At 41.0% G+C, this 14,638-nt stretch overlaps 2 long non-coding RNA genes across 5 annotated transcripts; both read right to left on the bottom strand.

The window, feature by feature from the left end:
• Window positions 1–5,599: 5,599 nt before the first annotated feature.
• Window positions 5,600–6,081, bottom strand: LOC141021218 (uncharacterized). The gene is made up of 2 exons (XR_012181482.1): window positions 5,858–6,081; window positions 5,600–5,780 (listed from the first exon to the last, which is right to left on the bottom strand). It is a non-coding gene; the product is annotated as an uncharacterized lncRNA (long non-coding RNA).
• Window positions 6,082–6,263: 182 nt separating this feature from the next.
• Window positions 6,264–13,909, bottom strand: LOC141021217 (uncharacterized). Of its 4 annotated transcripts, none has more exons than XR_012181480.1 (10): window positions 13,450–13,909; window positions 13,192–13,362; window positions 12,966–13,092; window positions 12,444–12,645; window positions 11,570–11,810; window positions 9,354–10,553; window positions 8,828–9,043; window positions 8,329–8,423; window positions 7,257–7,389; window positions 6,390–6,698 (listed from the first exon to the last, which is right to left on the bottom strand). It is a non-coding gene; the product is annotated as an uncharacterized lncRNA (long non-coding RNA). The 4 variants fall into 4 exon arrangements; XR_012181481.1 differs by having other exon boundaries at window positions 13,196–13,362; XR_012181479.1 differs by lacking the exon at window positions 12,966–13,092 and having other exon boundaries at window positions 6,264–6,701; window positions 8,329–8,425.
• Window positions 13,910–14,638: the final 729 nt, after the last annotated feature.

The following is a 14,638-nucleotide window of genomic DNA, read 5'->3' as shown; positions in this document are numbered from 1 at the left end:
TGTCCTAATGCGTACACTATATAATTAAATGAGTAAGAAGAGGAAGAAGTGAAGCAACATAAGAGGGATGCTATGATGAGGGAGAAGATGAAATATAGGTAGAAAGGACGGAAACAGAGAAATAGACTGGTGTAACATACATCCTAAGTATAAATAGGGTGGCATGTGCAGCTGAAACTCAACCACTACATCTCTTTTTAACATTAGCTGAGGTATCGTACCTAGAATTGACGAAAGTATATGAAGAAAGGAAGAGGAGAGGAGAAACAAACTAGAGTAACATCCTAAATATAAACACGGTGGCATGAGGGGCTGAAACTCAACCACAGCATCTTTATATAACACTAGCACAACCCGTGCGTTGCAACGGGAGAAACAAACTCAAGCCCCTCCCTGCACCGACTTCTAATTCCTCATGCGTTGCAACAACCGTCACATTCACTTCACGTGGTTCAACATAAATCATGTCTTTACATATCATGTGGTGCATTTCCTTATTTATCGCACACAATAATAATTCTTAATGCAAATTATGTTAAGATATGAGGCTCTTGACTGAACATAAGCTACACACACTTCACTGTCGCCAATGAGCTTGGGCATTTTTCAGGCAGTAAATTATGTCGTCTTCTTCGACCATGGCCATCGAATCATAGTACAAAAAAACAAACCGACGAGAGTAAAATTATTGTTGTAATCATCAAGTATAAAAGAGAGCAAAAATTAATATTCATGAAGTTCATTCCCATTGGTTGGAAATCAATCAATTGTTAACTTTACATTCACACTTCATGAAAAAAACCTGACTTCCACACTGCTCTAAATCATTCATAATTCATATAAAATTATAAACATGGAGATTGAAAACTAATTTATATATACCAGGGGAAGTTGAAAACAACATTATCAAGAAGTGAAGTACAACATTAGCGTGTGCCCATTTATTAATGGGCATCTCTCCCATTAGATAGAACACGAAATTTATTTCTTCTTCTAATTCCTTTTTTTCTGCCGAATTTATTTCCTCTTTTAATTTCAAATCTGAGTTCCCAACTGCTCATAATAGCGGATTATTTCTTCTTTTAATTATTTTAAATCCGTGCCGAGTCTTCGCATGGAACGCGGAGTTCTTGTTCCAGCCTTCCCAATTTAATGAGAATGAACCCACTATGTCACCAGCCAATGGGAGAATTTTTTTTTTAACATTCTTCGCTGCAAAGCCAAACGCCAATTATCATTAATCAAGCTGGACACGTAGAGAATTAACAATATGATTCTTTAGGGCGCTAATTCGAAACTTGGGACGTGAATCCTAGTCAAGTAATCAGATGGACAACCTTATTCTTAGATTACCATAGTGATAATCAAAATATCATACACGCAATTCTTCTTTTCAGTTACTGACTTCACATAATAAAAATATGGTATACTTCGTCCAGGCATGCATGCTTCTCTTGTGTGTGCTAATGATGACGCGTACCACGTTAAAATTATTCATAAAAATGTTTGTTGCTAGTGTCTTGTTTTTCATGGATACAATTTAGGAATCAGAAAAATGTTATGGTGTTGTAGATTAGATCGTCAATGCCTAGTGAAAAATATACCACATTGCCCTAACAGCCAGTATGAGTTTGCGAGGGGCACAAACGAAGTCAAATTCAACCTTAAAACATAAATATATAGCATCAAATCCAACAACGTGTGCAAAGTTCAGAGCAGTGCGGAGAATAAACACATGTGAAACACTAAGAGCATCTACAGTCGGGCATCCCATATCCTCCTCAAACATTTGCGGACACGCCCAGTCAGTGATCGAAAAGGAGAGAAGGAAAAAAAAGACCAATCGAACCCCTAGTATCATCCTATACGTCCGGGGATGTCCGCAATCTCTCATATTGAGGACAAATATAGGAAGGATATGATGGCTTGTAGATGCACCCGGTCAGTCCGCCGTGTAGCATGCCGCCCATTTTGGACCATGTTTTCTCTTTCTTTATTTATTCATTTTTTCTCTCTTCATCTCCACAATTCATTGATCGGGCGTGTCCGCGAACGTTTAGAGGGCTCGATTTGCTAACTCCGGCTGTAGATTTTCTAACACGTCAATGTTACAGACTGGGAGATATTTACCAATCGGTGAAGGATCTAAACTACACCTTTAACTAAAAACAGGAACATTCAACATTCGTGCACACTAGCTAGCTAACAGGTCGTTTTTGTTAGTAGTCAGCTGCCCTTGACCTACCACCTTCGTCCCATAATATAGGACGTTTTTTGACACTAGTGTAGTGTCAAAAAACGTCTTACATTATGGGACGGAGGGAGTATATAAAAAGAAGGAAATCAGTGGCCTCGCTCGTTCTTGTCGGTTGGTAGCGAAGTTATCCATCCCGACCTCTCCTTTCTACCCCAATCTACACGACCTTCCCAGGAACGCGCTGCCGCCTGTCCTGCACCCACCGCCGTCGGGAGATCCCTCGCTCCCCCGCGCACAGCCGCCAGGATACCCTTACCCCCAGCCCCACCACCGCTAGCGGCAATGGAGGGCTCCAAATCCGCGCGCACCCGGGAATCACACCGCGGCCACGGCTCCTCCGCCGCCAGGCGCCATCACCGTTGGGGACCCTCGCTCCCCCGCGCGCCGCTGGGATCCCTCGCACCCATCCATGCTCCACCACCGCCATCGGTTGTGGGATGTGGCCGGCGGCCGTGCTCATGCTCTGCGTTTTTTGATTTCATGCACCTCTTTCTTTTTGATTGGCCGTGACCTTCCCTCCCCTCTGGGGCTATCGATTTGTGATGCATGGCATCTTTCTTCAAATCTCTATCTGAGTCTAGGCTGAGTCATATCTTATCCTCTTTTCTTGGCTTGTTGATTCCGATAACTTCAAACGTATATATGTTGTTAGGATCTCATGTAAAGAGGCAGTGTGGGACTAATTAGAATCTAAAATTGTAATAAGTCCTCTCTGCCTTCGGGAGGTGAGGGCAGGTGGGGAGATTGATTTTTTTATCGGCCCATAAAAAAATCTGGCCCATTGGACTTACGAAGCTCTCAACGTATGAAACCGAACCAAAAACAAATCAGATCGGATGGACGGACGATTAGTACCACCTCGTTTATATTATGATTTTGTCTATACGAATCGTAAAAGCGTATTACAACTGGGCAGAAGCGTATTGTGACGATGAACCTGACAAAATCAATCCGTGATTTATTATTGTTAGGGAAAAATTGGCCGAAGTACGTGCAAGAGTATCGTGTGCACGAACCGTTGTCGTGCTAACTTGTGCACCCAACGTCGGCTGCACATTTTAAATTGTTCAAAACAATCTGGAAAAAAATAGTGCATTGACACAACATCGTCCTATGTTGTCACAAAGTTTTAAATCAAAATTCAAAACAAAGATCAAAACTACAAAAATGATAAATATGTTATCTTCTTTTTTAGAAAAACTTCCAATCTATTCATCTTCAATCATGGTAGTACAACAAACACTAAAAATAATAAAAATTACATCCAGATTCGTAGACCACCTAGCGACGACTACAAGCAGTGAAGCGAGCTGAAGGCGCGTCGCTGTCATCGCCCCTCCCTTGCCGGAGCCGGGCAAACCTTGTTGTAGTAGACAGTCGGGAAGTCGTCATGCTAAGGCCCATAGAACCAACGCACCAGAACAGCAATTGCCGCAGATGAAGAGTGTAGATCAAAAGGATTCAACCTGAAGACACACGGACGAAAATGAACGACGAACAGACCCGAGCAAATCCATCCAAGACAGATCCGTCAGAGACACACCTCCACACGCCCACCGATAATGGTAGACGCATCACCGGAACGGGGGATAGGGGGGAGACGTTTAGCCGCCGCCGTCTCGACAGAAAACAAGGTTGATGTATTCCGCGCGCGTGGGCCGGCCCTAGTGGCGTTTGCCTTCAGCGAGGGGTTTCATCCCGTCTCTTTAATGCGCGATATGGGAGCTCCTGTTGGGCGCTTAAGGCGCCCGCTAGTGCGATACTGGCGCTCGCACGGCAGCGTAGCGGGCCGGCCAAGAAAAAACAGCGAAGCGCAAGGATCACAAAAATTGGTCGACAATATCATATAGCCAGGATTCGATCCCTAACCACCTGTACGCAAACATTCTACTGCAGCCACTAGGCACAATATCCTTAGTTGTTTATTTTGAGGACATATAGCTTTTATTAAAAACCCAATCTATTATGCATCTTATTTTATGATAACAAGAAAAAATGAATGCACAATTAAAAAAACATGAATTTGAAGAAAGTTCACAAAATTGAAAAGGTTCGTACAAACCAAAAAAAATCATGAATTTGAGAAAACTTCAAGAATTTGAAAAAGTTTGCAAATTTAGGATTAACTTCATGAAATTTCAAAAAAAATTCACAGATTTGGAAAAAGTTCATCAATTTTGAAAAAAGTTCACAGATTTTGAACAAAAAGTTCACCAATTTTAAAATAGTTCATCGATTTTGAATAAAAGAAGTTCAGCAAATTTGATATAAAAGTTCACTGATTTTTAAAAACGTTCATCGATTTAGAAAAAAGTTCATCAAAACTGAAAAAAATCATTAATTTGAAAAAAGTTCATCAAAATTGAAAGAGTTCATCGAATTTGAAAAAAAGCTTATCGATTTAAAAAAAGTTCATCGATTTGACAAAAAGTTCATCGAGATTGTAAAAAAGTTCACGAAATTTGCAAAACTTCATAGAATTTCAAAATAGTCCATAGAATTTGGGAAAAAAATATTTAGTTTGAAAAAAATCATCAAACTCGAAAAAATGTTCATCGGTTTGAAGGAAAAGTTCATTGAATTTTAAATTTTTTGCATTTTTAAAAAGTTGAAGAAAAAGAAAAGAAGGAAAAATCGAAAATACAAACTAGAAAGAGATAAAGGAAAGTGAAATCTCGATTCACAGCGAACTTGAGCCAAAATAGAAAGCAAAAAAGAGGATACAATCCACGATTGTGAATGTGGCTGAGTGGTTAGTGCTGTTCTGTTTTATTTTGGAGGTCGCGAGTTCGAACCACAGTCGCTGGACTTTTTTTTTGAAGTTAGCAGGAAAAAAAGGAAATATGGGCCGGTCCAGCTAGACGCGCGAGAAAGCTGCTATAGTGGATTATATCCTTTTTTCGGCATTTCCTATTTGGCGCTGCAGGCGCCCGTTAAAGTGCAATTTGCAAACGGGCGCCTGCAGCAGGCCAAGCCGGGCCGGCCCATCTTAATTCTTTCTTGTTTTGCAGAAACGTTAAAATGTTAAAAAGATGGTAGAACTAGGAATCGAAGCCACGCCAGGCTCGTTACCATCGTTGAGCTCTAACCACCGCGCCATCCCCTTCTAGTGTGCATAATAAACTAGATCGGAAACGCGCCTTGGCGCGAGGGTGCCGGTCACAACGATGTGTCCAAGTCGATAATGCTCAATTTAGTAGGAAGTCGGGTTTAGCGACGTATTCAAATAGGATACAACAAACTAAAAAAAAGAGGAAACATTCACATGTAATAGGAGCAAAACGTCATCGCGTTTGACATCTTCATGATAAATAAGGCAGCATTCAATTTAGTGCGTTCATGAGACCACAAAAGGAAACCACTTGATATTAAGCTCGGTACTAAGAGCGCAAATATGAGAGAGGAAGTACCAACACAATATAAATAAGTAAAAACTACGTAGCCATAGCTATTAGGCATACTAATAAGTTGCTTCATTCGGCTGCCTTGTTGATCAACTTCATAGACGGCACGTCACATTAACCTGATGCATGCAATCTGTTAGATACATTGCATAGAACGATTTATGTGTAGACAAAAATTGCACTTGCGATATTGTACCTTAACCTTTCAAAGCTCATGAACAGGGAGGAATGGTTCCCCTTTTCAATTTTGAAGGCAAAGACACATATGATACTCTCTGATCCCTGCCGCTTTGACAGAGCCTAACCAATTGTTTGTTATTGTTGGTCTCTTATCTGTATTTGGGTGCACTCATCCAACCCGGTAATACAACCATTGAAGCATTGCATATAAAACATGGCATTATCTATGAACTGATCCACTACTACAATGCCTCTCAATTATGATGTGGACTTAATCAAAGAGGTGCTACTTGCCCAACCCCAACTCCCACACAACCCGTTTTTGCTAACCCGGTAATAGAAAAAAAATAGGTTTCTCAGGATGGAAATGTAGGGACTATCTCAGGATAAAAATGTATAAGGAATTAATCAACTAAGTTCAATGATCAAACCCCTGATATAACTATTTCGATTAACATCTGATATTACTCAATATATCTCAGGATGGAAATATATCTGAGTAGGTGATGGTAGATACTCACAGTAGTAATCACCCCGTAAGATATCTAAAAAGATGACCCTATATATGCATGCCATCGACGCATTTGTTATAAAATGTGACGTGAAATACCTAAGCAAGGTTTGGTATGATAGAAACCAAAAGCAGGCCATAGTATTAATCCCAGCTAACTTATTTACATTGTTTTTTATACTGCATAATAGTAAACTACATCTATTAGATATATAACTTTATCCACAAGCCTTCATCCGATATGCTTCATATATAACTTTGTCCACATGCTTTGATCCAATTTTCTTGATATATAACTTTACCCACACTCCATATTTGATTTCCTTGCATGTTGTGACACACGGACCTGCTAAAGGACATATCGTGTTAGGCAAACTATTCAAATAGTGTGCCTCATGGATAGGGAGAAAATAATTTGGCCTATATGAAGGAGAATCACTTTGGATAATATTCAGTGATCTGGATACACTGTAACCTCTTTAACATAAAAGAATATAAAAGATAAGAGTAAAATTATTTTACCTTAGCATTCTACATGGCACCCAGAAAACATATCCAAGATTTTCTTTAGGCACAGAACTTGATTACACTATGCGATGAATCGAAGTAAAGGGATCTCACCTTATTATATGCCTAATTATGTAACACCGACAGAGGTTTCCAAATTGGTGATTTTGTTTTGGCATATAAAGAAACTGAAGTTCATAATATATAAAAGCAAATTAATAGAAATTAGATATTGCAACCATGAATCCAATCCTCTAGTGATTACTCTCATTCTAAAGTTAAAACATACCAATATGTAGCTAGTAAGTAATCAATTAGGTTAGGTTGCATGAACAAGGAGTTAACTGACATGTATCCCTAATCACAATAGCTTGTTAGTAGTTTGCATGCTACTAACCTCACTCTTGACCAGCCTGCACTTTATGGACTCCTTCAGGCTTCTGCATTCAATGGGTTCTCTCTCCGGCGCTCCTCTGTTGACGGTACAGGTAAGAAGTGCGGCTTGCCGCACCCCTGCGGGTGCGGTCATTCTCAACCCGGTAATAAAGCGATCAGAAAATAATGTAAGAACATCAACAAGCAACAATGCAATGAACAAAAGAGCTAAAGGCAAATACATAAGAAACAAAGATCAACTTCTTACAGGGAACATAACATGAAAACCCATGCATTTATTAGTTTGGACCAGACCAGTTGCCCTAGAAAACTGAATTGCCCATCACAAAGTTCAAGGACACTGCAAATTTTCTATAGAGCAATCCCTGTCATTTCACTATTCTGCTGGCAATATTGGGATCACAAATTCAGTAAATTTAGTAACTGAATATATCACCGCACTTTTCAGCATATAGTTTCCTGCTTATTTGTACCAAAGAGAGCTCTCAGGTATAGGTGTGAGACCAAGTTGTATTTAAGACTGCACATGGAAAAGTTGTGTATGGAAAGAACAACATGGACATGTGATAGGTTGTACACGTGTCCAAGGTTACATAAAGTACACATGAGGCGACTTTACATCACTGATATGTTAGCCAGTTCATCCTAACATAGACTAATGCAACCTGACCTTACATACCAAACTGGCCAAAAGGGTGCAACAACCATCTTGGATATAGAACTATAGACTACCTGTATATGATATGACTAGGGAAGAGCTAATACTAAGTACTATTAGGTAACTACTTGGATAACCATCACATCTTACCATCAGCCTTAGTCTATCGAGATTCCTGAAAGTAAATACCACGTAGCCATGTGAGTGGCTAGGCAACATATTTTTTAATACATTGCAGTTTAGCATCATTTACCGGAGCTAAATTACATAAATTTCTATAGCTCTTTATCCCTATAGTTGAAAACTATGTGAAACAATACAAATAAGAGGAAAATGAGGTATCATTTGGAAACACAAACTTTGGAAGCCCTCAACTACACCGAATGGAAATACATGATGATGCTAAGCACCATACCATGATAGGGAACATGGCTCTGGTGTCGATATACATTGTAGCAGAAGTTTCCACTGCGGAGGTAGTACACATAAAACCATGGTGGCGCAGGGAGTCTCTGGCAAGAAAAAACCACAAGATCCAGTCAAGCCAACTGCATGAAGGTGGAGACATGGCAGCAGGGTTCGCACGATAAAACTCAATTCAAATCCTTTAAAGCATCTAGTTAGCTCGCCTGCTCACCAAAAAGAATAAATGAAGAAATAAAAACCAGCCTTGCATTATAGTACGGTGGAAACCGGGCTTGCAATAAACTCCCAAGTGGTTGGTTTATGGAAAAGGATTAAAAGACACCAGGTTTACATCATCAAGTGACATGAACTAATGATCAGGGAGAAATGGCATGCATTTAAAATAAATAAATTTGATTTCCACCGTTGTCTTGATAGAATTTGAGCAAATCATAGTGCAAGAATTTTAAAAGCATGATGAACTGATCAATCAACAGAATGGGACATACCTAGTTTACTGGTGGCACCATGGACCCAAAAGCTTGTGAGCTTGTCGGCGATGTAGTGGAGAAAAGCTTCCTCTGTGTGAGTGAATCCATCACGTGTTGAGAGACACCACGCCGCCGTGCAAAGAGGACGACAATGATGCATCAAATCGATATGTACACATAAGATCAGCAAGATGGGTACGGCGGCGAAAGGGGCCAACCACCAACACGTCACCGCTGGATAGAGTTACACAAGGGAGTGGTGAAGTGAATCGCAAATGAACTCTGAACATGCTTCCGTGATAAGTTGAGGCTTATGGGGAATCAGAAGAATAATTTTGAGTGCAAAAACATAAATTAAGTATCTGGCAAACTGAATGATGGGATGTTACACAACCACTGTAGACTGACTTACCAATGTTTAATACAATACTTATTTTGCTATTTCTCACAATGTAAGATCTAGCACACATGCTTTGACGGAATACATAACATATATCCACAAGAATAATAGGATTATTTTTTCAAATGGAAACAAATATATTACCTCAACTTCTTACATGTAGAAATATTGTTATTGTCTTCAGACCAAGCATCACATTTCCTTGCACAGACTGAATACTCAAGTTACATGTCCGTCCTAGTGCTTGATTCATGTTAAGATGTAGACCTTGGAAGTACACGGACTGAATACTCAAGTCCCATGGTAGTCACAGTAACTCTTTAGATATAAAAAATATAGGTGTTCTCTTAAGAAAAAAGAAGAGGTGCAGACCACAAACTTTACACTGAATACTCCAGTTACATCAAGACCACCACATCAGAACCTCCTAAACTGAAGCAAAGTGATTTATCAGTCAATCTTATCGTGTTCCCATTCCCTGTATGACATTCCCTTTTTTGTATCTTTTGCCGAGATATATATCTTCAGACACCTTGCTAAAGTACAAATGAAAAATCCCCTTTTGTTAGACTAAAAGAAGGCTATTCTGAAACTACATCACCAGAATCCAGGAACACCGCAGATGGGGTAGTTGTAACAGTAATCCTAAACTGGGACATGCATTAGACTATATAATTATTACTCGGCAAAATACACTTTCCATACAAATTAATTACTGAGCTCAAGAAAACCTACTCAAGATGGATGGAACCAACATTCTTCAGCTACACACAGATTGATGCAAAATGAATAGCTACCTAGGCCAGATATTGAATCAAAAGTCATTGATTTATCAAGCAGTGCAGAAAGTAAAAAAACTGAACAGGTGACCATCTCCAAGCTCATAAAGCGAGCACGAAACCTGAAATTTATCTAACATGAGGCCAACAACAGAACTGGCCAAGTAACAATTTATCCACATAGATTTTCCTTCCTAATTAAGCCAAGCCCCAAATACTCTTATCCATACACAAAAGAACAAAACATCAACATTCCATGCACAAAAGAACAAGTGTTGGCCCTACCAGGAAGGGACAAAAGGCAAGGCAACCACAAAAAAAACCAGTGCACAACGTGACTGATACTTTTGGTTGTATCAGAAACAAGACAAGAAATAGAAGGATCTTATTCTCCAGCCTATGCACAACCAGCATATCACCATACAACCGTGTACCTAGCTCTGGAAAAGAAGGGGAGCATAAAGGAGGGGGAGAAGAAGGGTTGACCCACAGATCAGTAAACAGAGAAGAGCAGCCATAGATCGAAGGAGGCATCGACTAGGGGATTGAGCCACAGAGGACCAATCTGCAGGTATAGAAAAGGAAAAAAAATAGAGATTAGCAGCATCCAATCACCAAGAACAGGAGAAAATAGAACATTGGCCCATGAAGCAACGGATACATGATTATCCTGGAAAAGATAACCAATTTTGACAATGAGCTACAAAATCAGTGAATCTCTATCTAGTTACACGGAGATAAATTTGCTCAGACATGTTCTAAACGCCTGGCCTGTTGGCCCTGCTCTTGACCAGCACAATAGGTATTGGAAGTAGCCACTGCGACCATATTGATCTTAAGGGTACAACATAAATTACTTCCAAACCACTGATGAAGAGGATCAGTAGTCAGTAATATTTATACACATGGGTTGCTTGTTGCTGTTCTTTTTCATTCATACACAATGAAATTTCAACTAAAAAGTACAATAGATCCCGAGAAGCAAAAAAAATGACATCAAACTGCACTTACCGTCTTAACTAACATAGATACAAACAGAAAAATAATAGACGTGTTGACAATGTCTAAATCAGCAGATTACAGAGTACAAATAAAATATGAGTTCAAAAGTATAATTATATATCAATAGACTTGCAGATAATGAACTAATGATGCATCATGATATACTGCTTTCACCCACGTGATCAACTTCCATAATCCTACTATGTATGGCGCAAACATTGGTTACTTGTTATCATTAATGTAGAGATGGTGATGAGCAACCAACTAATTAGGTTGCCTTGGTATTCCGGTAAAAAAAGAACCTTCATCTAATAAAATATCTCCTTCCTATAGATAGTAGGCTAGTAGGTATGAACCACAGAACCTAGGCACCAACGAACTATCCATAGGTACACAACAACCTAAAAATGGAACCGATCAGGGCAACCTAAAAAAGTAACTAAGATCATGAGCAACCTGTAGCAACAACAATAGCAGTTCCAACAACAACATCCTACGATAAACATCATCATACAAATGAAAAAAGATTGAGCGTGCGCATAGAAAGGCATGAAGGAAACGATGATAATAGAGTAGCACCTAAGCTAGGACCAGCCACCAAGAGCCAAGACTGTGAGACAACCACGAGCAACAACAACAACAGTTCCAGCAATCCGACAGTCAAGACTCAAGATCACCAGCAGGCGGCGATGACTTTTGGATCCAGCAACAAACATTAACCACATCCCTAGAGGAAAATTAGTGTAGATGAGCAGCAGGACGGCAGAAAACCGACTTCCCTGACGTGTAAACTGATTGCGGAACAATACCAGCAATGTATCTGAAAAATGGATTAGAGATGTTAACAATACGAGCATGCAGTTCCCAACACACAAGTCATAATAGTACGGGCATGCAGTTCACAAAATGAAAATCGTAATATCTACAAACATAATAACAAAGTTAAGTAACCAACAGAATCTAGCATATTGGAAGAGCTTATGCTAAATAACATATTCGGTGTGTCAACTGCAGATCTTACTCATCTTCTACGAGTATTTTCGAACATTTTCACTAACTGAGTAACCAACAACAAATATTTCACTTGTTTACCTATAGGAATATCCATAGCTTTCAAGGGTTGTATCCTCACATAATCAGTTCTCTCTAGCTTCTACACCCCTTAAAAACAATGAACGGGGCAGCGCCCTATGCAGCCAATGCAAAACCTGTGTCGAAGTTGGGTTCATATATATATCCTCCTAATCCTAAGCACATAAAGATGTGAATTTAACAATGGCTGACAGATCGCTCAAAGTTCAAGTGCATTGTTCAGCATCAGCTCTCAATAATCTGTGCTTAATCCTGTACTAATTATATACCTTGTGGATTTACATACTTGAGGCTACACCAAATCTATAAATGAAACAAGAGTGCATAAAAAAGAGTATATATAAGTGAAGAAGAATATAACCTTGTAACTATAATTGAGGTAAATTTGAGCATTTTCACTAAGCTTCGTAGGCAAAGTATACATCCAATGCATAATTAGCACTCCCACTTCCGATACATAATCAGGAGCAAGGCCAAGGATTGATGCCCAAATCCCTCTATCGAAAAAGGATGAGCTGCGCTAGCTCCATGAATAAATGAGCACTCGTCCATGCCATCTGAACCTGTCACACACCAACAATATGGAAGATAAAACATTTAGCTTTAGAAAAATGGATTATTACACGGGTGAAAATAATTACTAACAACTACAAACATGTTATATTTATTATCATGTTCAAGGTAAGTAATTTAGCGAGCCAGTGCCAAACCTTTCCCTTCCCTTGTCACCACTGATAAGGACAAATCAGGCAGCGGACAAAATTAAAAAGGTAACAAAAACATAGGAATCTAGGCAGACCACAACAATCTCCTACACAACAACAATATCCGAGCACCTAATGCATCCAAGAAAGACAAATTAAGAAAGGTAACAAAAATCTACCCCGGATATAGGCATGAGGCCTAGTCTCCTGCAAAGCAACAACAAATACCAGTGATCCAAACAGAACCGAGCACCTAATCCATCCAAAGGAATCCGACCAGATCCAGGATCGAGCAGCAAATGCATCCTAGAAAAAGATTCGGGCAGTCAACACATCCAAAAAGCTACTTGAGCTGCACATAACAACTAATAGTCTGCTAGACAGCAAGGAAAAGGAAGATCTCACCAACCAGGAACCTTGCAACCTCTCGACATGGTAGCAGACAGCAATAATCCTGCAATGATGTGCTCTCGTCCATCCTATCTTCTACAGCAGCTGTAGGAGCACATCAATTGCTCTACTCCAAATCGAATTGAAGCACATGTGGAGCTGCAGGCTCAATCCCTCTCCTCTCCTCTGTTGCTACAAAAGAAGAGAGGGATTAGAAAGAGATAGAGAGGAAGAGGAGGAGGAGGAGGAAGGAGGGGGAGGGGATGAACCGACCAGGCAGAGAGGAGGCGCAGCCCCATGGCCGCCGGTGTTGGAGCCAACCTCCGAAACCCTAACCACGAGGCAGGGTTGCGGGTGAGTGATGGTGGACGTGAGCGGCGAATCCGGCAGGAGGAGAGGACGCAGCGGAGCGAGACGAGCTCGGCGCTGTGCTGCGTGGGGCCGCGGTCATCGGCGAAGGCCACGGCGAGCGGGACGGGCGGGGCGGCTCGTTGCTCCCTCGTCGAGCTCGAGCTCGTCCATGGCCGCCGCGGCGGGCAGGGCGGGACGGCGGGGCCGCGGTCATCGGCCACGGCCACGGCGAGCGGGACGGGCGGGGCGGGGCAGGAGGAGAAGGAAGGCGTGAGGGGGTGGGGAGGAGACGATGGGCGGAGGGGACGAATGGGGAGCTCGAAAGGGCAAGCCAGCCGCCCGCTCCCACCTCACGGACTCCCTCACCCAACCAGCGTACAACACGCACACAACACGCACAGTGCCACCACATGAAAACCCAAAAATGCCCTCGGTGGGGCACGGGATTTTCGGCAGTGGCATGAGATCTTTTACCAGCCGAGCACGCCGATGGGCCGCACGGGACGCGCCCCAGCCCAAGCAAATGACATGCGGGCCCCATCTGCTGGTTACCCCACCCGCCAGCGAGACTGGAACGAGTCCGCGAAGTGAGAGAGACCGGGAGAGGGCAGTAACTATTCATTGCTACAGGCGCGGGGGGTCGATCCGACGCCCAGAATCTTTCACCGCATCGATGGTCTGGAACGCATCAAAAATCCGATCCGACGGTCATGAATCGCTGAACTCTGAGAACTATCATGTTCTCCCAACTAACTTATATCTGGATTCGCTCGCGCATTTTTATTTGTTTCTACTGGTTCGCGAACGCCCGGTTTTAGGAAGCTTCCACAACCTTCCCAAAATGGTTTTCGCCGGTTCGTGGTTTAGTTTACGGACGGTTTTATTTGGTTTTTCCTTTTATTTTTTAAATGCGTGATTTTTAAAAGATTTCGTGTTTAAAAAATCGATGAATAATTTTTCAAAATCGATGAACTTTTTTTAGATTACATGAACTTTTTCTAAATCCGATGAATTTTTTTTCAAATTCGATGAACTGATTTTTAAAATTCGATGAACTTTTTCAAATTCAATGAACTTTTATAAAAATAGGTGAACTTTTTTCAAAATCGTT

This window comes from Aegilops tauschii, chromosome 4, assembly GCF_002575655.3.
Source record: "Aegilops tauschii subsp. strangulata cultivar AL8/78 chromosome 4, Aet v6.0, whole genome shotgun sequence".
In the NCBI taxonomy this organism is placed as follows: domain Eukaryota; kingdom Viridiplantae; phylum Streptophyta; class Magnoliopsida; order Poales; family Poaceae; genus Aegilops; species Aegilops tauschii.
Note: the sequence above shows the minus strand (reverse complement) of the source record. Positions and strands in the feature narration are given on the sequence as shown.